Consider the following 26,140-nt stretch of genomic DNA (forward strand, 5'->3'; position numbering starts at 1 on the left):
ATGAGACCCCACTTGCTCATGGGATATACAGAGTGGGCAAAGCAAGCAGCAAGGAAGACACCTTTCCTACACACATTCAACTTTCCCTGATTATATACCAGACCCTCATGGAGAGGTTGGAGGGGGAGCAGAGTTCAAGGCCAGAGTGGGACCTTTTCAGAGGCCAGCATACTATGAAAGTTTACCTCTATTTGTTCTGTTGTCTGCAATTCTCATGTTTTAGAAGTGGGTGCCTTCTAGTATGTTGTTGCTTGTAAAATACATGTAATGCCATTCATATTATTTAATCTCAGCTATCCCATCTGTTCTAAATGACTTAGAAAATTTCACCGATGATGGTTTTATTAATTTTGTTTCCAGAACAATACTTATGTTTGGTCTCTTTAACCTGTGGGAAATACATGTTAGTGTCCTATCTCTTATGACATAGAGGACTGAGAGGTCACAGAAGTAGGGAGTAAAGACGAGATTCAAAACCTGGTTGGCATAATTTCTAAAACCATACCTGGTACGTAATCCATGCTGCTTTCCACATTATCAGTGACCCTTTATGGAATTTGAAAATCAGACTGAATGGAAAATGGTATATGTGGAGAGAAGAATATTCACTTATATGAATTCATATATGATGTGAAGTTTACTAAAGCAAATAGCTAATTTACGGGTTATAAGTAACCTATCCCAATGCTGTATTCAAAAGATGACAGAGACAGATGATACATTCTTACCAGCATGGGATCTGTTTCTCTAGAGATTTACGTGGCGGGTCTTCATGGAAGAGAAGACTGATCATAAAAACACTGGTAGCTTATCTCGTTGGGTGGAGTTTTAAGAATTATGAAATCATGCAGAAGGGTGTAGCATACATCTGGCCTTTTATGAAGTTGGGGAAAGTGTGACATTCCCTCCTATTCAACATGTGAAATTACATATTTTGTCATAACTTTTTTTTCATTTTTAAGATTTTTTTTCATTGTGTGTTTTCTAGAATAAATGGATATCTATTGTGGAAGTAATGACTAAAGATGCCTTTAAGATTGTCCATAAATAATATAATAGGAGTCTGTCACAGCTCACAGAATTTGAATAGAAATTCTTTGGTTATTGGGAATATGTTTACTTTTATGTCTATTGTCATAAATTTCCATTTGTGGGTAATCTGTTCTAATCTAATGAAAATTGGTAAGATTTTGTCATTGTCAGCAATGTCTATGTGGTCACCATTATCCTTGCTCTTTGTTAGTTTTCTTACAGAAATTACATGGTTATACTTACTGGAGGGTGGTTAATCCCTGAAGTTTTTCTAAATTAGAGTGCTATTAGGATTCCACTTTTATTAATGAAATTGACTTTTACATTCTGCAAATTTTTGTTTTCTTTAGCGTTTTCAAATTTGCAATCGTCTTGAACTTTGTGACTAAAATTGTACACCCCCATCTTGTGGAATTTGGGTATCCCATTGAAGAATGGTTAAATCTAAGATATTCCTTACGATCTTGATCTCTACACTGATTGAATCATACTTCCTTGTCTTATGTACCTTTGTGTATTTCTTGAGGTATCAGAGGTGTTCAGAAACTAATTAATGTTTGATGAGGTTTTTTTTTAAGATTTTTTAAATTTATTTGACAGAGATCACAAGTAGGCAGGCGGGGGGGGGGGGGGGCGGGCCCCCCCCTGAGCAGAGGGCCCGATGTGGGACCTGATCCCAGGACCCTGGGATCATGACCTGAGCCAAAGGCAGAGGCTTTAACCCACTGAGACACCCAGGTGCCCCAGTGAGTTTCTTTTTTTAAGAACCCCCCCCCCCCAAATCCTACTTTTTATGCTTCTTCTCGTTACAGGTTATTTTCTACTTTGGCGGGAATAACCCTCTAAAAAAATGGTCATTGTATATATTTGGTATAAGGGATACTCAGAACATTTAGCCACTGTTTCACCAAAGGCACTGGCCGATCTGAACAGCAGCTCTGGCCATCTACAAGAGACACTGGCATAAACTGCTGCGGTGGCTGGTCCATGCGCTCAGCTGAGTGATTGCTGGTTAGGGATATTTGCCGAGCATCTGTCTTGAATAACTTTTTTGTCTTTGTGCTTTTTGCTAACTACACAGTCAGTATCATAGATCATGGAAATGTTGACAGAGAGACCATTGCAATCGTCGTTGAAAATGACCCTGATGAAAGAGCAATTAGAAAATCGCTTCCATGTCTTTTTCATGTGGACCTGTAATCATTAGATGGTTCAATGCAATTCAGAGATTTTTGTGAATCCGGTTCTACCCTCGTTTCATCTCCTGCAAATGCAATGTACTTTGCAAATATTAATTCCCAGCACTTGTACATAATGTAGGAGTGTTAACTCTGCTGTATTTAAGATAAAGTTAACAAAGCAGGGAGATTAAATCTAAGTTGTCAGGTCAGTGGTAAACCCAGGATAAAGATTCAAAAGAAACATTTCATTTATAATCCTGATTTTTCATGTTCCTCTGTAGTCCAGGCTTGGGCTCTTCTAGGTAGACAAGAATGTTTGTTTAAATATTTTAAAGTGATTTATTGAAGTAGTTGTGTCAGTATTTTCTGTATGCACATGAGATCCTTAAGAGATGATACAATTAAAAAGAAAATAGATGAGATCTCGCCCTGTTTGCAGGACTAAAATTCCCTTTAGCTGAAAGCAGGTTTAGAGAAAGAGATTTTGCTCTTTTTAAAGAGGCATGTAATCTGTATGTTTATTTCCTTTCTTATACGGGAGATCCTTTCTCATAATCAGAATGAGTTGCTTAGCAGTGCCTGGGGGATTGCAAGCTTTTCTCCATTTTCTAATTTACGGAACAGAGAAAGGGAGGTGGAAGTTAGGGGCCAGTTGTATCTTTTCTTTTAGCTACATTGCATATTAATGTATCTATCTCCCTTTTCTTAAGCTGTAGGACTCAGCTTCTTTCTGACACTTTCTTTCTGAAGAGCAAAGAAAGGGGAATTGGGAAACACTGTGATCACATCATTCTCTGTTAGGACCAGCCAAGGCATAGGAAATCACATATTTAAAAAAACAAAACAAAACAAAAAAACAAAACTTTTGTTTATTTATTTATTTATTTAAGGGGGGTGGGGAGAGTGAGAGAGAAAATCCTCAGGCAGCCCCCCAAAGAGCTTGGAGGGAGTTGCATTTGCAGGGCTCGATCCCAGGACCCTGAGATCATGACCTGAGTCAAAACCAAGTGTCAGACGCTTAACTGACTGAGACACCCAGGTGCCCCAGGAAATCATATTTCTAATGGGAAGTAGAAAGACAGGCTCAGAATAACTTTGAGTATTTGCTTTGACCGGATAGATGCTAAGAAAAAATACTGTGTTCTGTTTGCTGGCAAAAGAAAGGCTGCTAGAGAAATGCAAGGCAGGTAGGTTGAAGTGACGAGTTAAAATGAACCTAAAGCCTTACTAAGGAGGAATTTATATTTATGCCCAAACGGAAGTTAAGGGCTTTCGTGTTCTAGTTCTAATGAAAACCCTTTCATTTTAGATTAATTTGGAATAGTTTGGCCTGCAGGAATGAAAAGACTAAAGATAAAATTTTAAGTAACTTCAGCTTTATTATTGTAAAGATCATAGTAATTTGTTTCAGTTCAAACCTTTTATTCTGCTAATTCCTTGTCACATTGTTTCATCAAAGGATGCAAGAAAAGTCTTGCCAAGATGACTTAACTTAATGGAAGAGAAACATTTAAAATTAGTAGTATGTGTGTATGATAGGAGTTGGAATGCTAGAAACAGAAACATACTGTATTAAGTATGGCATATGGGTGGAAGTGCTGGTTCTGGAATCAGATGATTCAGGGCAAAGCCTGGCTCTACCCCCACCCCAGTGGACTTGAAACACTGACTCCGCCCATCTCTGTCTCTTCACTGCATCCCTAAGTTGATACAGTATGTGTAGCAACAGCACAGGCATGCGGAGAGAACTAAAGTAATGTTAAGTGCCTCAGACTCCTGCCAGCCCAAAGCTGGGGCTCTAGCCATGTCACTTGTAACTACTGAGTTAGTGTCATTCCTTTTATATTGCTAATGTTTTTATCTGTTCCTTCCTCCTGGGTAAACTTCCAGCTCCTCTATATTAAGTGATCACAATTTAAATTTCCAGTGTCCAGAGTGTATTCAAGGTTGTTTTTTTTTTTTTTTTTTTTGACAAAATTCTTTGCAAGCTTTCCATTGTGTTCAGTCCCAACTCCCCACGCACTGGCCTTGCCCCTCCCCCATCGTCCGTCCCCCACCCCCAGCCTTCATTAAGGACCCAGTACTGGCTTAATAATGATGAGTACAGACCTTGACTTGGTTTTCATTGGATGGCTTTTACTTCCCTGGCACACAAACCAAGATGTTAGACAAGATGGATTTGGGGATAGCAGAAACCCTTTTAGTCAAAGGTGAAGATGATACTGATTGTGCCCCAATGTTATTTTCAGGTAAAGTAACTGCCTCTTTTGTTACTTGTTCAGAATGCGGACAGAGGGGAAGATAAAACATGGGGATCCTTGGGCAAGGCAGAATGCATTCCTGGAGAACTTCACAATACACTGCTCTACAGTTTTGAAAGGTCATCATGGTGCTACTTAATATTCTTAATGTGCTGGGTTTTGTTTTCCGTATTGAATCCCAAAGTGCTTTTAGCGGCTTGTTAGCTGCCAACCCTCCCCTCCCACCCCTGCATTTTCTGCATTTTCTATTCTTTTCCCTGCCTCACTCCACAACCCATCTCCTCTACTTTGCTTTCTAGGTCTTTGTGCTCCACATCTCATTTCCTACTCCCCTCTTGCCACCACTCCCTGTTGCATTTTTTTTTTAATGGTGAATACAGTAATTGTACAGTGTAAGCCCACAGGGGTAATGCATATTTGTTTCTGCATAACTTTTTGGTAACTTAAGCCAGAGAAAAATTGTGAGTATCCCCTTATTTACAAACAGTATATTCATAATCCCATTTAATGGAAGATAGCTTAGGCTGCTCTCTGATGTAACCTCCTAATTACTTCAGATAAAGAATCTACCCAAGCTTTCAGTTGAGCAGGCATTTTTCCTAAAAATTGACCCTGTGAGAGTGAGTCTCCAGGCAGTTGCGTTTACATGTGCCTTAGCCTTCCGAGTACATGGTGAAAAGTAGCATACCGATCTGGATGCAACCCAATCAGTTAGCGTCTAGTCGAAACTTGGACCAAGTATAAAAGAAAAAAAAAATACATCAAGCCAGTTGGTCTAATAATAGATTCCCCAAATAGAATATGAAGTTTTTGGTTAAGTTCGTGCGTTTTGATACGAACTCTCGCAAATTAGGGTGTTGGTTACAAGTTCATAGAGCCCAGTTATCTTGTTGAACGAAGAATGGACTGACAATTGGTTGTGAAGAAGAAGTATTATGACATACATATGGGTGAGGGAATACATATGTATCCTATTATAAATCAGAACACTTGTCCCTCCTAAATATTCCAGCCAGGAAATGAACTTGTTGGAAATCGTATTTACATGTATGTTGGTAATGTTTATTACTTGTTCGTTCTATGTAAATTGCTCTACTTTCATTAAAGACAAGCATCTATCGGAAAAGAAAAATGCTGCTCAGCGGGGCTCTCAGCTCAGTGATGCCTGCGTCTCACTGAGCTTTCGTGAGTAAGTGCTGGCTCTTGAATGAACACGTGACTGTTTTGCACAGATAAAGAAAAGAGTTTCTAAAGGCTAACCTGAAGGGTTCTTTCAAAGATCATACATGCAGTAGGAGGTAGATGTTAGCGTTTCACAAATGGCGGTTAGTATTTTAAGAAAACATATTTTCTGTAAAAATGGTCTCCCTCCTTCATATTGGATCTCTTGTCTTTAATTAAGCTCCTGATACACCAAGTTAGCTGCCACCTCCAACTATCTCCCACTGAAAATGCCACCCTGACAGCTCTGCCTTAATGTGGCCTGGAATGACTGGCACCACAGGATCCCTCCATTAATAAAAATGAAAATAATATTCATCAATAACAAAAATTGGGCCATTTTCAGACAGCCTGTCCTACAATGTCCCGCCAGCCGCCTCCCTTGTGGTGTATTCAATAAACTCCTGTCTCCTTGAAAAAAAAAAAAAAAAAAAAAACAAAACAACAGGGGAGGCACCTGGAGGGGTGGCTCAGTCAGTCAAGCATCCGCCTTTGGCTCAGGTCATGATCCTGCGGTCCTGGGATTGAGGCTCTCGTTGGGCTCCCTGTTCAGTGGGAAGCCTGCTGCTTCTCCCTCTCCTCCCCATTCCTGCGTTCTCTCACTGTCTCTTTCATTCTCTCTCTCTCTCTCTCTCTCTCTCTCAAACAAATAAAAATCTTAAAAAAATTTTTTTTAAAAATCGGGCCATTTTCTATTAATAAAAATTGGAGGGGCGCCTGAGTGGCTCAGTAGGTTAAGCCTCTGCCTTCAGCTCAGGTCATAATCTCAGGGTCCTGGGATCGGGCCCCACATCGGTCTCTCTGCTCAGAGGGGAACCTGCTTCCCCCTCTCTCTTTGCCTGCTGCTCTGCCTACTTGTGATCTGTCTGTCAAATAAATAAAATCTTTAAGAAAAAAAAAATTTGCACCTTTCAGGCATCTCACCTAATCTTAGCCTTTGATTCTTAACAAGTTAAAAAAAAATAGCCAATTTAACCCAATAAGTAGAAACAGATACGTGTTAAAAGAATACATATTTAACATATGCACATATGCTTATGAATATATGTCCACATATGTCCACACATACGTATGCTTGTGGAAATTCAAGCACCACGTCATTTATTAATGGAAACCAGTGTCACCAGGGAAGGCAAAGCACAGTATTAAAACAGAAGGTGGTAAAAATGAAAGAAGTTGGAAAGAATATGGTGAGCTTACACAGGTAAAGAAATGATAAGGGAGTCAGGGGGCTGGGAGGCAGAGCTAGGTACACAGGGGAAAGGCTGAAGAGTAGAGAGTAGCTCGTCATGAAAGTAATCCCAGGTTGCAAGCCCGTGGTAAAAAATAACACGGAGGGCATGGAGAGATGGGGAGGAGAAGGGAGTTGGGGGAAATTGGAGGGGGAGATGAACCATGTGAGACTGTGGACTCTGAAAAACAACCTGAGGAGTCTGAAGGGGCAGGGGGTGGGAGATTGGGTGAGCCTGGTGGTGGGTATTATGGAGAGCACGCATTCCATGGAGCACTGGGTGTGGTGCATAAACAATGAATTCTGGAACACTGAAAAGAAATTAAAAAAATAAATAAAAATTTAAAAAAATGTGTAGGAACTGTCATAGTCTCACAGATAAAGCTAATCGATGAAGAGGCTTTTCTGGAAAGAAAGAAGGAAGTGAGGATTCCTCACTCCTTTATGTTGGGAGGATCTCCATAGCATGAGAGTTGTTTAGCTAAATATTTTTCCTTTTAATAATCGGATATTACTAGGTCATCTGGGGAAGGAAATGCTTTGGAAAAGGAAGTGGTAATGAGGGGAAAAGTTTTAAGAAGTCAGACTGGGGAATGGGTTGGTGGGTTCTTTGTAAGTATTTAATTTCCTGTCTGGGAGTCTTACAAGTGAGGTGACCTATTGGGCTATTTGCTGTGACGTCTGCTGCTTTCCCGCCTGTTTTATCTCCTGGATGCCTAGAAAAATCTGAGAGGAGACAACAGAGAGCAAGCATATGTTCAATACAAAGGCCCCATGAAATCTGTGAGCCTGCTGTGCATCAAGTAGATGTAATTCATTTATTTTTTTAAAGTGGTGATGATACGCTCTTTCCTCTGGATGACAAATTACAGAGCACATCTGAAAAGTCCTCTCTTTGGGGAAAACATTCTGCTGCTTTTTGTTCCTTGCATAGCATCTTTATTATGTATGATGAATAAAGAAAAGCAACGTTGACTGAAGAGCCCTAAAAAGAAAAAAAAAGATAAAAGAACTAGATTTGAATATGTGATTATAATAATGAACAGAAAAGCCATGCACATACTATAGAGATATTATTAAGCTAGGAGAAGCAGTCCTTTGAAAGTATGTTACATATTCATCTAAAATATGAATTATGGCTAAGTCTTATTGTCTTGTCACTGTGCTAGGGTCAGAATCTAGAACTGGGTCAGTCTGTTGTAGCAGAGGTTCACCATGAAAATTTCTCTCTCTAGGATTCAGTAGGTTAGCTGCAAATTGTGATACCTCCCTAACAAATACAGTAAGAGAATAGCGTTGCTTCTCGCAAAGAAAATACTTTTCACTAGTTATTACTCAGACTTTTTTTTTTGTCCTTATAGTCTTTGTTTTACTTGCAGTGGTAACGACTTACTAGTGATGTTTTAATATCATGATTATGATGCATTGATACTTGTCTTCAAGCTGCCCAGCATCTTTATCATCTCTCATTTCTTAGTGTCCCCCCCCCAGCCATTTCAGACACTTGGCCTGTCTCCTAAAACCCCCTTATGTTCCTCCCTGCACATAAGTATCTTCTTCTCTAATAAAAATCAAAGTCATGTAGCCTGGCCACCCTCATCTGCTCTTTTCCTTAGGTTCATTTATCTCTTCCATGAACTCAGAACCAAAGAGGAAGGGTGTCTCTTGCCTGGGCCAAGTCCCTTTGTCACCCACCATTGAGATCCTCTTTCTTCCTGCCTCAGGGGTTTTCCTATGTTCATTGTCTTTGTAGACAAAGTACTTCCTCCCCAAACTCCATGCTTCTAGGAATTTATAGGTTCCTTTTAAGTTGGGAAAAACATTCCTTTGATTCAAATATTCATTCATCATAATTTAGTGAACTTTGTTGAATGCCTATGTGTCACTTAGTGTTGGGTGTTTGCAAACAACTGAAACATCTGGTTACCTCGAACACAGAAGGAATGTAATGGAAGGCTATGAGGTAACCATAAAATGGATGGAAAAGTTGAAGGATCTTGCCTTGGAGACAACCTAGACCAGAGCAATTCAGGAGAATCCAGGTGGCAAAGAGTAAAGAAAAATCTCTTCTTGCATGAATCAATTAAAAACACTCTTGGTCTCTGCATCGCGCTTCCCCAAATTTGAATTCTGAGGAATAACTGTCTGATTGGCTTGGGACACAATCCCATCTGTGCACCTGAGAAGGGTAGGAAATCCAGACTGAGAGTCTCACTGGACTGCATCCAGTATGGGAGGAGTAGTTGGAAGGTGCTGTTACTGCCAGGAGTAAGAGAATGGGTATCAGCGAGGTCAAAATAATAGCTAGTCACTATCACCTATGATAGATGAGGCAGCCACCATGCCAGCCTTGGGACTGGATGAAAAAAGGAAAGCTAACATTCACTAAAAGGAAAAAAATGATAAAAGTGGTTGAATTGAATGTCAGTTTGTGATAAATAGTCCAAAGATGAACAGATGTGCATGTACCATGAGATATATGAAGAGAAATAGTCCCTTTTCAAAGATGAAGAACTCTGTGGAAACACAAATTATGGCTAATCACACTATCTTGCCCCAATGAGAAGAGAAGATGCTGGAGCCAGTCCAAAATGAACAAGTACCTGTGCTCAAGAGCGTATGGTCAGTGATGGTGGTGGGGGAGGTCTAATGTAGGGAGAAGGAATTTGAAGACAATATAGAAAGCTATTGCTATGAGGACACAGAGAAAGTGTACCTAATCATAAGGTGGGCTGATTCTGTGGTAGACAGAATAGTGCAGTGGAGAAAAGAGTCCTCTAGGAAGAGAGACCAGCTGGAGGACAGAAACAGCATGATTGTAAAACATACATGGCAACTGTGTGGGAAAGGAATTTGAGGGAGCAGAGTTGGAGGTATGTCTGAAAGGCACTGTGGGAGCCATCGAGGAACATACTAGAGAGGGCCAGTGGCATGAGGAGTGGAAGATGCCTGCTGGTTTGGTAGGTTGGAAGCTGGTGGTGAGGGAGGGAAAAGGTGGTGAGTAGAACAGGGCAGGTGGAAGCTAGATGTGGTGTCCAGGAGGGAACTGAAGGTTCATGGGAAAGAAAGGAAGGAGGCTACTGTGGAGAGAAATGGAGAGAAAGGAACAAAGACAGACTCACAGCTGGTGGGGACGGAGCAGGGATATCTGTACTCTTCCATGCTGCAAGGATGAGGTTGGTAGAGAGGAAGAGACTGAGGATACACAGGGATAGGGGCATGTAAAGATCAGAGTAACAGGAAGGAGTGTTGGCCTTACATGGAAGACATGACTTATCCTTTGATACTGGGGATTAGGACATAGGAACAGTTGTCAATCTACAGAAGTCTGTGGCTGGGAGGCCGAGGACGTTGAGGTTTTGTGGATAGCCACAAGAGGACACGAGGCACACTTGGGGATTAAACCCTAGGGTCAAAATTTGGTTCTGCAATATAAAAGCCTGGTGACCTCTGAAAAGTTACTTAACTACTGTAAGCCTCAGTTTCCCATTTGTAGAATGGAAGCATTTATCAAAATGAAAACACTGTATTGTCAATGCCACCTAGTATGGATTAATAACGGTATCTATTAGTAGCTGTGTAAGTATGCACAAACATAGTATTAATGAGTTACTTTATAATATACCTAATCCTGTGTTTAAGGGTGGAGTCCGGAGCCAGCAAGCCCCAGCTCTGCCACTTATCTGCTGTGTGACCTTGGGGATGATAATAGTACTTCACTTCACAGGGTTATGGTAAAGATGAGATAAATTAATTCATATAAAACACTCAGTGAATGTTCTATTATTGGTATGCTGATATTTATTTAAGGTTCCAAATAGTGCCCTTCTATATTTATCATTGTCTGTATTTTGTAAGGGAGGGCCTCAAAGTGCAGAAGAGTTGAATGGCTTACCCAGAGCTAGAGATCTGACAAATGGTGGAGTACACTTAAGACCCAGATTCCCCGACTCCCCACATTTTATGCACCAGGCATGAACTATGACTTTTGACCTGCTGCCTACTTTTGACCTTCAGGACCTGCTCACCCATGCTCTCATTGTCCACTATCACCTACTCTGTCGCTTCTTCTTGACCATTAGCTCCCAGGCTCATCCTTAGGTCTAGCCAACCCCCTTTTTGACCTGCCTTTGTGACCTGCCGCCGAAGCACCGCCGCCGAAGCTCCAGCTACTATGGACAGTCTGCGTGTAGGTAAAAAAGCCCGAGGGTAAATATAAATTTGATTTACCCAAGGAGGGTTCTACAAGTTCACCATGGAGGTCACAAATACTTAAGAGAGGGAAAGGATTGCGTAACGCCTACCAAATGTCCCATTTGTGTCTGTGAATGTAATGAAAGAAATCTGGCCAGTTCCAAAGATGGTGCTCTACCTACACGGGGCTGTCTTTCTTTCTCATCATCATGGCTGACTGTTTGATTGCCGTTCAAGTCAGCACGTTGGAGACACCCAGCGACTTGCCATTTGGATTGTAGTATGGATGCTTAATGCTAAAAGTCTGACCCTGTTTCTGCTCTTATAGCAAGTCTGATGGGAATGGCAGTTCCAAACATTCTATAACATGGCGACCTTTCTTTGATGTGTCTTGGTGTGGCAGACAGATGTATCTAAACACCAAATCCAAAGTATTTCAGACTGCCCTGGTTCTTCGTAACAGCATCAGGAGACAGAACGGGACTTCTGTGCAATCCGGCTTTACCATATAAAAGAAATGTATGTAAAAAGCAGATTCTCCGTATTTAGAAATGAGGTTCTTTGGGGTTAGGCTTTATTTAATTTAAATACACTTAGGTTTTACATTCAAACTGTATTTCCACTTCATGGACTTAACGAGTCAAACATTAGAGATTGAAAGGAGAATTCCAAGAGTGTTTTAAAACAATTAAGCCGTAGAATGTCAATATTTGGACACCTAAAAAGAAAATATTTCTTTTAATGAGTGTTAATGTAATCATTAATATACCAAAGAAAGGGTTCATAGAGACCATTGAATTCACTAATGTCTTAAAGAAGGGCAGTTTTAGTTCAACTGCTGAGGAAATGTTTTATTTCAGTTAGGAATAAAAGGGTTTTATATACAAATGAAATGGTTTTACAGTATGGAAAGGATTTGGAGGGAAGCGAAAAAGAAAACCCCAAGCATCAGAAGTGTTAAACAGGGATGTGCAGGAAGGACAAGAAGGAGAGGGGGTTGGGAAAGAGGGTCCTCTCTGGAGAGGCTTCATTTTAGATCTTGGCTACTCCTGTAAGTGGTTAAGAGACCCTTACAGATAGCCAGGGCTGCTGACCCATGGACGTGAACCTCACAAAATACAGGGCAAGTGAAGACACAAAATGATGGGGGATCAGAGGAGGGCACCCACTTTAAGCCCAGAAGAGAGCAGAAAGATGTGGAGACATAAACCACATGGGTGCCACACAGATGGTTTCTCCTTGACACTCTGTTACCTCAAACCCATAGGACAGATGTCCGCTTTAAGGCAGATTTAGGAACCTGGAGTCTCAGGAGTTGTCCATTATCCCCTCCATCCCCAGTAGGAATTTTGATGTTCAGCCATCTCAGAGGGGCTGTGGAATAGGTCCTTCTGGTAGATTCTGTGGTATAACTAAAGATAAGAACTTGGGACTTCCAGTTTCTTGGAAAATGTGGCAAATGAGTATCATTCATTAGAAGAAGAAATCTTGAGACAACAGGGCTTACAAATGTGTGGACTGAAGAAAAACAATTAAATAGAAACTTGGGTGCCAAAGAAGTGAAGAGATGGAAAAATGTAACCCACTGTCTGAAAAGATTTCATAAAACCATTCATTTACTTAGCAAGTGTTTTCAAAGCATGTAACATGGGCTAAGCATGGTAGCTGCTGATGTCGTGGAGGGTTCAGATGAATAGACAAGTGTTGGCAGTGAAGTTTGTCCGCATTCTGACAGAAGATCATACTATAATGAGACAAAGAGCCAGAGGACCCAACTGAGCTTAGGGTGCCTCATGGATGGCTTCTCAGGAGGTGTGACACATCATTGAAAACTGCAGGGGAGAAGATAACCAGGCAAACACAAGCATGCCTGGAAGACTGCCTGAGACCTCGAGGACACCCAAAGCCCACACAGCTCACTAGGGAAGTTGGCAGGAGAGGTAGACTGTTCTGCCGGGGGAAGTCTGCTGAAGGATGCAAGTACCCTTCATGGGCCATGTGCTTTACATGACTTACCAGATTTAAACTTCATTATAACAGATTTTGCCTTCATTTCCCAGATGAAGAAGAAAGAACTGCAGGGCGAATAAGTGACTTGACCAGGGACACACAGCTTAGTGCCAGCCCCACCTAGAGCCCCTCTTCTACCATGGCTGTCCCTTTGCTTTTGTGCTTCCTGTGGATTTAGAGAAAAATAGCCTATTTCCCAAAGATGGCTCTTTAAACCACAAACCAAGTGAGTCAACTTTTAAATAATACTGAATCTTTATTGTGGAAAAGTTTCACATCTGATATGTAATCCCTCAACCTGTGAACGATGGGTATATGGAGTGTGTGGGATGAGAAGCAAAAGGACAGGGATGTACTGGAAACCAAGGTCTTCCTTTCCTTGGAGCTTCCGTGTATCACTTAATGTTGAGGTACATTTACAAAGTTCAGGTCACACTGCCTTTTCTTGTACTCATGCTGAAGGCAGAATTCACTGCTTCCTGCTCCATTCATTTCAGGACTATAGGACTTTTTCTGATTATAGTTAGTTTTGTACTGGTCTTTGTCTTCTACAAGCTATAAAATCTGTCTCACAGACTTGCGTGGTAGAGTGTGTGAGATCACGCATATGTCGCTTCCTCATCCTGCTGTAAACTACATGTGACAGTACAGAGCACTTGGTATATATTGGTTGAACATAGGGGTAGGGCGGTAAATGTACCACCAGTTCCCAGGGGAAGGGAATTGCTAACTTGGAGCATTTGCCAGTTTCCGTAGGGCAAATGCTCCCCTGGTTTCAAGCCAGCAACGTGGTGTCTCTGAGTGAGGACTTCAAGGAACTGTGTCAGAGGTTGCCTTGTCTGGTTTTGCCGCCATTCACATACGCTAGACATCAAGACCTCAACGGCGATGTAGCAAGATAATTAGCAAGTGCTGTGTTTTGAGTTCTTGCCGCCTTTAAGGTCACCATAATTTATTTAATTGCAAGTTTATGTCACTTAATTTTTAATAATGGGTGTGTTTAACGATTGGCTTACAGAATTCCTGAGTATTTAACAATTGACCCTTCAGAGCCGGGGACAAGTGTTCCAGCACACACCACTGAATCATGAGAGTGTCAGGCAGGAACCTCTTTGTGTCCGTCTTTGTGTTTTCAGGGCTTAATATATGGCCTGGAACTCAGAAGATATCTGGATCATCAATAAATGATGAATAACAACAATAGTAATAATAATAATCAGGAATACATGTCAATGGAAAACAGAGTTGCGTTGCAACATGAAAGAGACCTTAGATTTATCCTAGAGCCCTCTTGATCTCGGTTTCTTCATCTGGAAACGAGGGGCTTGGGTGATTTTGACTGACTTTAGGCTCCCCATAGCTCTCACATTCTGCATGTTCTCATGACCAGAAGTGAATTCTGTGCTTATGCCCACTGTTTTCTTAGCTGTATGCTTACATTGTGATGACAACGTTAAAACTACCTCATTTAGGACTGAAGCATGGAGGGCAGTAGGAGTTTCAGAGCTTGCTTTATTTTGAATAGAAATGAAGACTACTTCACTCACTTCCTTTACTACCGAATCATTAGAACATTTGTCTAGGTTTGCTTTAGTGGGCATCGTCATGTGCTCTCACACATTTGGGTTTAATGAAGAAATCTGGTTAAATGATAAGAAACAGAAAACCATGGGGTGCCTGGGTGGCTCAGTGGGTTAAAGCCTCTGCCTTCAGCTCAGGTCATGATCCCAGGGTCCTGGGATCGAGCCCCACATAGGGCTCTCTGCTCCTCAGGGAGCCTGCTTCCCCTCCTCTCTCTCTGCCTGCCTCTCTGCCTACTTGTGATCTCTGTCTGTCAAATAAATAAATAAAATCTTTAAAAAAACCCCAAAAAACAGAAAGCCAGATGTCCTTGCTTTCAGATGTTTGATAAAGCTTAAATGCTAACTTTTTGGAGCTCTGAGCTTAAGATTAATTTTGACAAGCATTCACTTTTAGTAAACAACTAAAGATAACACCTTTAACATAGTTTAAGTCACCTCTCTGAAACTCATCTGATCCTAGAACCTCTTTTCCCTATAAAACACAGTAACACCTCATGGGACACTGGTCTTCCATGAAACCCAGTTTGGAAAATGCCATTGATGCTTCTTTGATAACTAGCCATGAATTGGACCAGAAATAAGTGGTTTTATTACTTGTTGATATGTGTTGGATAATTTATAATTTCAAAGTCTCATGTGTTCAATGATTAATTTAAAATTCTACTTTTCCAGGTGTTAAAACTACCAAATCCATGAACTATCTGTAGTAAAAAGCAAAACAGATGGTGTATTAGAGTAATCTCAAAGTAAATGTAGAAAGTCTAAGACCTTTTCCTCTTCCAGATTTCTTGAAGATATCCAGTATAATTTGCCACCCCATTTACCTTATTTGTAAAATGAAGCTGGTGGATTAGACACACCCCAGCATGTAAGATTTATACCGTTAGCCAGGTTGTCAATACACAAGGAGCCCTAGCAATGGGGAGGATTATGGTACTAAAGCCTTAAAAACATTCAAAGAAGTAAGGTGGGGGGGCGGTGAGAGAGGAGTTTAATTAATCTAAATGTTCTCAGGTTTGAATGTTGACACATTCAAACCACCCTTAGGTCCAAGAGAACTTAAAACAAAATTTCCCCTGGGAGAATAGACTTGATTTACATGGGACTTCTTTCATTAAATTCAGCGAAGCCTGCAAAACTTGCTAATGAAGGAAAATTATGAGGTATTCTGGCTCAATTTACGTGCTCTTTCCATAATAATTTGGCCTCAGACCATCTTATGCAGAGTCTAAGGTAATCAGATTTCAAAGAAATTAGCCCTTCATTCTTTAGCTTAGAGTTCAAAGAAGTATGTTTTGCTGTTATCAGAAAGATTAAGAGGACATTTAAAACTGGGCTGCTGCTTCCACTGTATTGTAAGACACGTAGGTTATGTAAGACATGAGATTTTAACATATTTTTAGAATATGTGCCAATGTCTCCATAGCAGTTTCCAACTTTTCTGAGGCATTACAGATCTCTTGACCCTTAGGAAATAGGTCTGGAACAGATGTTTAATGGAAGGGGGGGGGCGGGGAAATAGTTAAGTATGTCTTGGCTGTTTCAAGAATTGGGGATTTTCATTTCGCCCCCTCCAATCTATTCTGCACTTTGCAGTCAGAGGGATCAATATCAATGTGCAACTCTGATTAAAACTTTCCTTAGATCCCTTTAAAGCAATCCCAATGCTCTGAGCGTCAGATACAAACACTCCTTAGCTGGGAGGCTTGACGTGACACGATGGTCCGCCATTCTCTTCTTGAATAAGTTAGGACGCACTTTACTGTGGTTTTTGTTTATTCTATGGGATCACACAACTCTCAGGGGTCTACCACACACAGATTACTCAAGCACCAAGAACAACTCATGTCAGCGGCAAGGATTTGTTCATTGTAATCTGCTCAGGGACTTGGGCTACCTGGGCATATCCACCTCGAGTGTTTCTGGCTGTCGTCCTAGAGCAAGAAAGAGCTCTGGAGAGTCCCACCTCAGCAACTAGGTGCTCTGACCTTGAAGTGACACTTGTGTTCACAACTCATAGCCCTAACTAGTTGTAAGGTCTCATCTGATCACAAGAGAGCCTACTGTGTGTCCAGAGGCAGAGAGGAAGTTAGAGAACACTGAGCAGCTCTACCGGCCACTGCGAGCTTCAGGTTTCTTGCTGTTGGCTCCCCTCCACAGATCTACACTCCAGATATCATGAAAACATCATCCATTTCACTATTCACACCCTTCATGACATCACGAGATCTGTTCATCCAGCCAGTTTGCCCATGTAATTCCTTCATTCATTCCCTCTTCCTTCCTTCCTCCTCCACTTCACACTGAGGCTCAGAATATTCCTCCTCTTCTTCCCTTCCTCTTCCTTTATCACTCAGTTTTTTCCATCACCTTTCTCAGGAGGCTTCTCTCTGCACCCCACAAAGCTGCCTTATTGGCCGTTTCTCTGGTCTCTAATGTAAACCATAACACGCTGCGTTGTACATGCTTATTTATCTTCTCTTAGATATGGACAAATAAGCATTTCTAATTCACTGTTGTGTCCTAAGTACTTTGCGTAGTGCCTAGCAGAGAGTCAGTGAATAAGCACTTAATTAATATTTGCTGTTTGAATTAGTTACAAGAGATTCCTTATAGTGAAGAACTTAGCATCATTATGGCTACGAGAAATTCCCCATACTCTAGTTTTCAGACTGTTGACTTCAGTTTAATAAAATGAACCATCTCCAGGCCTGTTGGTTTATTTGACGAAGACAGTTCGGAAAATGAATTTTAGATTTCCAAGGGGCTCAGAACATAAGTAGCCGCTGAAGGTAGTGGTGTCCTAAAAGAGGTTGAACAGCAGCATGTAAGATGGAGTTCAAGTTCAAAGCAAAATATTCTAACTCACTAGACCATTAAGGACATAAAGTTACCAAACAATTCTGCTGTTTCTTAGAATCCAGCCTTGAAGACACAGCTCCTCAACACAAACATGTCAAATTTATTTAAATTTAAATTTTCTTTAATCCTTATTTTCCTTCTCTGAAAACTTAGAAAATAGAGGAAGAGACAGTACATGTTTTTCTTGCTTTTCACTTCATGATCTTCAAAAGAAACCTTCAGTCTCTGCATCTGTCCTATGGGAAATTTAAACTTAAAGTAAGAATAATTTTATTTCTCATTCCATATTTGATAGTGTGTGGTGAAGTAACCCAAGGGAGCAGTTGAGAACATCAATCCTCGTACATTGGCCTATTCAAATTCTGCCCCACAATTTGCCAAGTTACTGAGTTGAAGCTCAAGCAACTCTTAAGAATTAACACAATTGTTAAGGCTGATTCTTAAAGTTTAAGCATTGGGGATTAGCTCTGAGCCTTATGTGGGAAAATTGCCAGAAAACCAAGGGGGTGATAGCATATAAGCAGAAAGAAAGTTTTTGTACTACGCACACCCACAAACATTACTTACAAATACATGCTTTTTTTATTTTTTAATTTTTTAAGATTTTATTTATTTGACAGAGAGACGGCGAGAGAGGAAATACAAGCAGGGAGGAGCACATTTCCCGCTGTGCAGGGAGCCCGATGCCAGGCTAGATCCCAGGATCCTGGGATTATGCCATGAGCCTAAGGCAGACGTTAATGACTGAGCCACCTGTTGGGTCCCCCCAAAATTGGGTACCCCAGTAATGGGTCCATGATTAAAGGAGCGAGACTGATACAAAGCGAAGGTCAAGCAAAGCTTTATTTCGCACCAAGCATGAGGAATCAAACTGACCAGCTAGGGCTGCACCTCTTACAGAGAGGGCAACCCCTCCCTGCTTTCCAGACTAACTTTTATAGAGCAAAGGCCATTTGGTTGGGCCTGGCCACGCATAGGTGGCCAATGAGATTGTAACACACACAGGAAACGCCACAGTGATGCTAGGTGACCAATTGAATTACAATTTACCCTAGTAGACGTTTGATTTAGCCTATCACACCTTGGTTAGGATTGGCACCAAAAGGCTCCCAAAGGGCGGGGGCCCATACTCCTTGGTAGCTAGGAGACAGTAAGCGCCCCCACTGATTGAATACCTCCACCTGGTCTGACCCACCCTTGTACTTGGACTTTATTACCTGGCCTGGTTTCCGGGACTTGCTTTTAAATAAGTTCCCCTGGGTGGGGGGGTGGGCAAGGTCAATTTAAGTTTTACAACAAAATGGCAGTTCAACCGGGGTGGGGCCGCTCTGGCTGAATAGGCCCTTACACCACCCAGGCACTTGTATGATACACTTTAAAGTCTGAGGAAATCGTTACTAGAACATTAAACACCAGAGGAAATCATTTCATGGAAAAAGAATACATCCCAAGAAAGGATTCAAAAACAAGTAGTCTATTTCTGTAAAATACTTGACTCAGATTGTAAGGACATGTATTAGTTTTCTTCAGAGCCAGAACTGGCAGAGATGAATCGTGAACCACAGTGAATAAATTGTGAGGCCCAAACTTAACATCTGATGAAGGATAGGTGTTAATTCCATGGGACGCTGGGGAAGAGAAAACCCCCCGGGTATCTTCAGGGCTGCTTTCTCAGCCCAGGAAATGCATGTAGCCTCAACAGAGGGGCAAAGCTTGCTTAGCCACAGAGGACCCCCAGGCTGAGATTTGTTCCATTTGGTCAATGTAATCCAAGACCCACGGGGGGGGGGGGGGGGTTCTTTACATAATTACCAAATTCAACACCATTTTGCAAGGTCCCCAAATGCTTTCAACTTTATCTGTTATACATATAATGCACAATTAATTTTGCTCATGAATTTTATGTGATTGTTGCATCTTAATATATAGTTACTTTGGTGTACCATGTTTGTTTAGATTGTTTTATAATTTCTATAGGTAATCAGTTTCTTGAAGACATGGATTCTGTGTGGAATGAAAACTATACACTTTTTTTATGATCTAGTGTCAGGTATTCGAGGAAAGGTCAATATATGAGAATAAAAATAAAAAAGCTATTCTGAAAATGACATGAAAGTGCTGAAAAGTTCTTAAGACTTTATAGAGAGCCTAGAGCGAATGTTTGATTTTGGGACAAAAGAGAGAGGAGTCAGAAAAGATCTTTCCCAATGGTGAAGTTAAGTTGAAGATAATTTGGGAGCTAATTATTTATGAAAAATAATAACTAACTTGTTTACATTATTGTCACAATATAATCATCACCTCCATCAAATACTATCTAAGGATTTTAATAAAAAAAAGTTTAACAACTTAAATAGTAAACTCTTATAGAGCCAGGGAGTAGGAGAGACAAACAACTGTTATGCCTAGTGGTCAGAATGGTGTATTTATTTTCTGCAAGGGGTGAAGGTCACTCTTGTGCCCTTGAGAAAGACTGGAAGAGGGCAGGAAGCTGCCCCCACTATTGGAACTTGGGTTCTCAGAGCTAGAAAAGGCAGGTCTAGATGAAATCACTGGCTCTGGAAATCTGCCTTCTTCCTGTCTTAACTCTTTTGCTAGATGGGTCCTGAGCCTACCAAAGTCCAGGACCTAACTGAAGCTTTCAGATAGAGAACATGCATGATAAGACATCTAAAAATCAGCGTTTCAGAGCTCATGAGAGTGGTGAAGGTCACTGAGCCTAACTCTTTCATTTTACAGATGGGAAACCTGAGACCAAAAGGGGTTCTGTGACTTGCCCAAGCTCACACAGCAAGTGAGTAACACAAAAGCCAGACTCTTGGCTTCTAGCCCAGTGTATTTTCCATGACACAACACAACACTTGAGTCATCTGGAGAAAGGAGCCTAGAATTACAAGGGTGGGGTGGCAGTTGAAGGGAGATTTAGGTATGTGCCTTTGGCAAAGTGCTCCCTTTTAAAACAAAGGGGTTATTCTGGAGAAAATGTCCCCAGTGTTAACATTTAGAAATATAAAATACCCACTGGGATCCTTAGCTGTCAGAGTAAGAAGGTTCTTTTCTAGAGGGGAGGGAAAAAAAAAAAGGGAGAGGAAAACCAAGTTTGCCGGGTCAAGGTCTAAAGATTGCAGGGGCGCTTTGTGGGACCACGTTCAGAAAAGCTTGCTTTGGTTTGTCAGAGGGAACCCCGCCATGGAAGGGTGACCTGCATGCCTCTGTGGCTAGTAGGAAAGGTGGCTTGGGAAGGGTAGTAATACCTTCTAGCAGATGTCTCCCATCTGACCACCAAGTCAGAATTGCTTTTATGAAAAGGTTGTCGCTTTCCAGGATTTCTGGCATGTGCATTCCAAAAAGGATCAAGAACATCTGGAGAACTTGGAACCAGAAATACACTGAGGTCATGGCCTCTAGGCAAATGATCAGCAAACAGAGTCACTGAAATAAATCTCTCTTTCATGCAGCATGAACTGAGGGTCTGGAAGCAGTGCCAAGGCGAGCCCACGTCCGTGGAGTCTACTTCCGTCCTCCTGTTTCCTTGGGTTGGGCTTGTACTGGAGCCCAAGTCTCATATGTGAACATTGCTGTCCAAGTAAGGAATTAAAAGTGTGAGGAAAGAGAATAGTCATAGATTCCTAAGGGATGCTGAAACAGGTGGCTGAAGACCCGATCTTTGAGCTATGGTGGGTATTAGGAGGAAAGGGGTGAGGGTATGGGCTTCTCCCAAGAGACTGAGAGACCTCCGAGATATTTTGATCCTTCTTGACATCTTTGATCAGCTGATCAAAGAAATGCCCTGAAGTGTGAAGGCTTTGTTTTTCTTGCTGTTCCATGTACTTTCTGTGCCCAGGAAGAAAGGAAATAAGAAACTTAATGTGCATAATATACATTTTACTCCAAAATGGCATTAGCAGAAAAGGACCTTTCCAGTTAGGACCTCGAATCCAAAAGGGTTCTCTTTCTTTTGGAGCTGTCTACCTCCACCTTCATCTGCTCACCCAGTTATCATCTTAGTACATATTACCTTGGAATTTTCCATTTTCTTGCTTTGGTTACTCTTAGATCCTAAGTACTGTAAGGGTTTTATTCAATGATCCATTCAGCCCTTGGAAGTGTACTTACTGTAGGACCAGAAGCAATGATACTAATAAAGCAATAATTGTCAGTGACAATTATAATAACAATTGTATGGGGACAGCATTCTGTATGTGGCTTGGAAAGCACTCTTACATACATTGCATCATTTCAAAATTTGACTAAATCTGGAGATGGATGGTTCCCTTTGGGGAAATTGGACCTAATTGGAAGCACTTGCCCTTAGGCTCCCAACTAATAACTGATGGAAATTTGGTTCTAGCCCTGGTCTCCTGACTCCAAACCAGGTGCTTTTTTACTGGTTAAGAGGATATCTAGATTTCAAAGCCATGCATTCAGCCAGAGAACTGACTGACCAACGTTGCTAGTTTTATATGTATACATGATGAGAAATGGAGGTATGTACAGTCTTGCTTTCAGTGTTTAATTATGCCAAATTTCAGAGCAACGGCACAGTTTTGTAAATTTTTAAAGGAAGAAGCTTTATAATGGTAAAGACTAATTCCAAACCAAACCAAAGGGACTCTAAAGCCTTAAATGAGGAAATTCTTGAGGAAAAAAATTAGTTTTTTGATCCATGCTTTTGGTGCCACAAGGAATATATCTTTATTTAAATCATTTAACTTTGATTTTTCCCATCTGAAAAATGATGGAGTTGAACCAAATGGTGCATCTGTTAATTTCTTATTCTGCATGCTGCTATAACAAAAATACCATACACTGGGAGGCTTAAACAACCAAAATTATTTCTCATAGTTTTAGAGGCTAGGAAATCCAAGATCAAGGTGCTAGTAGATTTTGTGTCTGGTAAGGACTATGGTTCACAGATTTTCATCTTCTCACTGTGTTGTCTCTGGTGGAAGAGTAAAAGAACTCTATGGGGTCTCTATTGTAAGGGCACTAATCTCATACACGAGGGCTCCAACCCTCCTGACCTAATCACTTCCTTGAGGCTAAAGGTGTACCTCCTAGTACCATCATTTTAGGGAGTAGGAGTTCAATATATACATTTTGGGAAGAGGCAAGCATACAGTCCTTAACACATCCCATGACAGAATTCCATGCTTCTATTATAGTAATTAAAAGAGCTGGAAGGTAAGCATTTAATTACAGCTGTTCAAAGCCTAGAACACATTTCTAGCGTGGGACCTTCTCTTATCTTGCCACTTGGGTGCAGAGTTATTGAGATGAGGATTCAAGAGATAAAGTTCTCCATATACAAAACAGTTAGAAGCCAAGGTTTGAATGGTCACTTTTCATCAGTCTGGGTCTATGGGAAAATCAAGAAACTGGGAGACACGTTGCTCAGGGGTTGAAATTGGTGACCCTTAGAGAGTTGTCTCAGACCATCTTCCACAGATTACCGTCAGTCAAGGACATGGTCAAGCATATTGAGTAAAACTACATGGAAGTTTGTATTCTTAAAAATAAGAGGTTTATTAAATATACTTTTTCATATCCTATTTATGCTATCACCCTCCTCCACCCAGGACCTGTGCCAGCAGGGACCCATGCATCACCAGTTCAGAATCACTTATACACAAACAATGAAACATGGAACAGGACATCAAAAACTAATAATGTACTCTATGGTGACTAACATAACATAAAAATAATACTAAAAAAAAGAATGACTTCAAGGATGCCATTTCTCAGCAGGACTTATGCTCTGCTGGTGCTAATAGGTGCAGAACCTGAAATCAAGTGCTATGTGGAAAGTCAGGGCTGTTTCAGCAACCTCACAGGATGGATTCACAGTCCTATAAAGCATGATTTGGGAATGGAAGCCCTGCTTATGTAGGGACTGTCAATGTAAATGTAGGCTCTTGTTCACTCTCAGAATTTCCTAAAGAGCATCCATTTAAATCCTCTGGTGAGGGAACTCAGAACCTAGAATTATTCCATCAGTAAAATACTAAAATGGCCCACTGGAAATGAATGCACTAAGGGCTTCCACCCGATGCATTCAAAGCTCAACAATTTTAATGCAAGCCAGATATTCGTGAAAGGCCCAGAAAATTGCAGGCTGAAACCTTAATACAACCGTCTCTGCATGTAAAGTCTTTTAAACTGTAGGTTTCAAAGCAAAGTTGCAAAGACTGGAGGACTGTGTTAGATCAGCAGGAATTGCTTGCAGAGGACTAGCAGAGAGGCCAAGGCAGTGGAGATTGATGATGGGTTGTGTCTGAATCATCCAGAATGGCATCAGGTGATGCACCCAAATACACCAGAACCATTTACCAGTTTCAGAATAATTTCTAGGAGTGTATGGAGCTTGTGGAAAATTAATCACTCAGTAGGGCCTTCCCTTCTCTGTTATATTTTTAATGAGTAAAACTAGAGTAGAATGCACATGAAGGAAAACCATGATAGAACTAATCTAAAGTGTAGACGTCAGAACAGTCCGTAGATGGTAATGGAAGTAATATCCGTAGTAACACAAGCAGCACACACTGAATGTTTAATGTTTACTGCTGATTGTATGTTGAGATTCATTTCTCACAACATCCATATGGAAGTAGGCATTAATATTCTGATTTTATTGAATTAAGGAAGTGAGCCTGGGAGAAGAGAAGCAGCATGCTCCAGGACATAGGCCAATGAGCTCAATAGCCAGGGTTGCACAGCTTGAGAGACAGCTTGTTCTCTCACCCCCTTCCTTGCTGGGGGCAGTCTAACCCAAGTCTGGTAAACAACATGGAGGAAGTTGAGAAATGAGATCCATGATGATCTCATTTCATATGATGAGGAAAATTAAATTTCAGCTTCTAGCAATTAATAGCTCTCTTTAAGTCCTATTCCTGCCACTGCCTTGGGGTCTTCCAAAGCTTGGATATTAACCATGGAGCAGAGATTTTTTTGATACTAGAGAATGTTTTATTTAATGCCATCTATTCCAAGCTGCTGGTGGCCCAAGGACTATGACACTCCCTTGGCATGTATTATTGCCGTGAGCCTTGCTATGACACAGCAAGGTGGGTGGTATTCCCTTTTTGCAGTTGATTAAAAAAAAGTTTCAGAAAGTTTAAGTAATATTCTTAATATCCTACATCCTTTAAGTGCTGGGATGGCGTAAGAACTGAGAGCTGCTTGACTCTGACAGTCTTCTCACAGGGGATGACCTGTGTTTCTCCTGCCAGGCCACTCATTAGAAACAGCTAGTACTTCAAAAAGTAAAAATGCCTGGGCCCCTTCCCAGACCGATCAAAAAGAATATCAGGATGAGGGAGGACCTGGGCCTCAGTATTTTCCAAAAGTGCCTCAAAGGATTCTAATAAGTGGACAAGATTGAGAACCATTGCCATATGTAGCCACCTTGATTAAGCTACTTTATGGAATATGATAATCTCTTTAAACAGCACAACAACTGAATGTTTTTTTTTCTTTTTTTAGCTACTATGACAGATCTAGTCTCTTCTGCATAGCCTTAGCCTTATATGCCAGGTAAATAGTATCTGATAGTTGATATTATCTGCTAAATTTTTAAGGATTTGAGTATGGAGGGATTTTCCTGGTATGGGGTAAACATAAGGAGGGTCAGAAGAGGTACAACGGATGTCTGCCCATCCTGATAGCTGCTTCATTTTTCTAGTAGATACAGAAGTGGAATTAGTAACCATTGTGTTCAGGACTTATGCTCTGTGAATATCAGAGTATCCGGTCCTCAGGAAGTCTTACAAGAGCCGTAGGGGGACTGAGAAGAAAACTCTTGTCATTGTCCTGGACTCTCGCTTCAGGGAGCCCATACTCTTGATGGAATAAGCACAGGTAACTCTTGTCATAGTTCCCAGTATCAGTCTTCCTTCTGCAAAATGGTGGTCAGCATGGCATGGCATGGCATGGCATGAACTCTGTTTTACTTGAGACTCATAGAATAGTAGAATGAAGGATCCTGTGGGTAGATAATTAGGTAATTTCCCCCAGCCACATTTGCAAGGTCCATAACTAAAGAGACTTTATGGTTACAGTATTTCTTCTATTTCTTCTTCCCACCCAGACACAAAGTAAATTATTTTTAAAATTTGGAGGAAAATCTGGTCCAGAAGCAAGAGACTCTGCTATGTTTTAAAAGATTCCCTGAGATGATTCAAGTCCCCTAAAGGTACCATGTTAAAAAAAAATAAAAAGTTTCTAGCGATTTGTGTTGGCAGTTGTGATGATGTTAAATTTAACTTCAGATTGGTAGATGGCTAGCAGAATGGGTTCTGAGTTTAAGTTGGCAGTGTTCCGTGTCAAGTTTAAAATCAGTGTGCTCAAACTGTGAAAGCTGACTTTGTAGTAGAATTTGTGACTGAAATGGCAAAGATAATTTTTTAAAACATGAATACATTGGAAGAGGTAATGTGCATATTTGCGTACTTGTCGGATGGCAGATACTTAGCACGCTCCCATGTCCCTGCAGGACATTCCTGATTGATCATGATGCTGTAGCTCCTCTCTCTCGGCTGAGGCACAGTCATGTACTCAGAAACATCA

At 41.0% G+C, this 26,140-nt stretch overlaps 1 protein-coding gene across 1 annotated transcript in view; it reads left to right on the forward strand.

The window, feature by feature from the left end:
• LOC111156589 (ADAMTS like 1) overlaps nt 1-26,140 on the forward strand; it is a 934,723-nt gene that overhangs the window by 72,793 nt on the left and 835,790 nt on the right. The gene's annotated exons all lie outside the window — the stretch shown is intronic.

Source organism: Enhydra lutris, unplaced genomic scaffold, assembly GCF_002288905.1.
Source record: "Enhydra lutris kenyoni isolate GAN:26980312 unplaced genomic scaffold, ASM228890v2 scaffoldscaffold47, whole genome shotgun sequence".
Classification (NCBI taxonomy): Eukaryota; Metazoa; Chordata; class Mammalia; order Carnivora; family Mustelidae; genus Enhydra; species Enhydra lutris.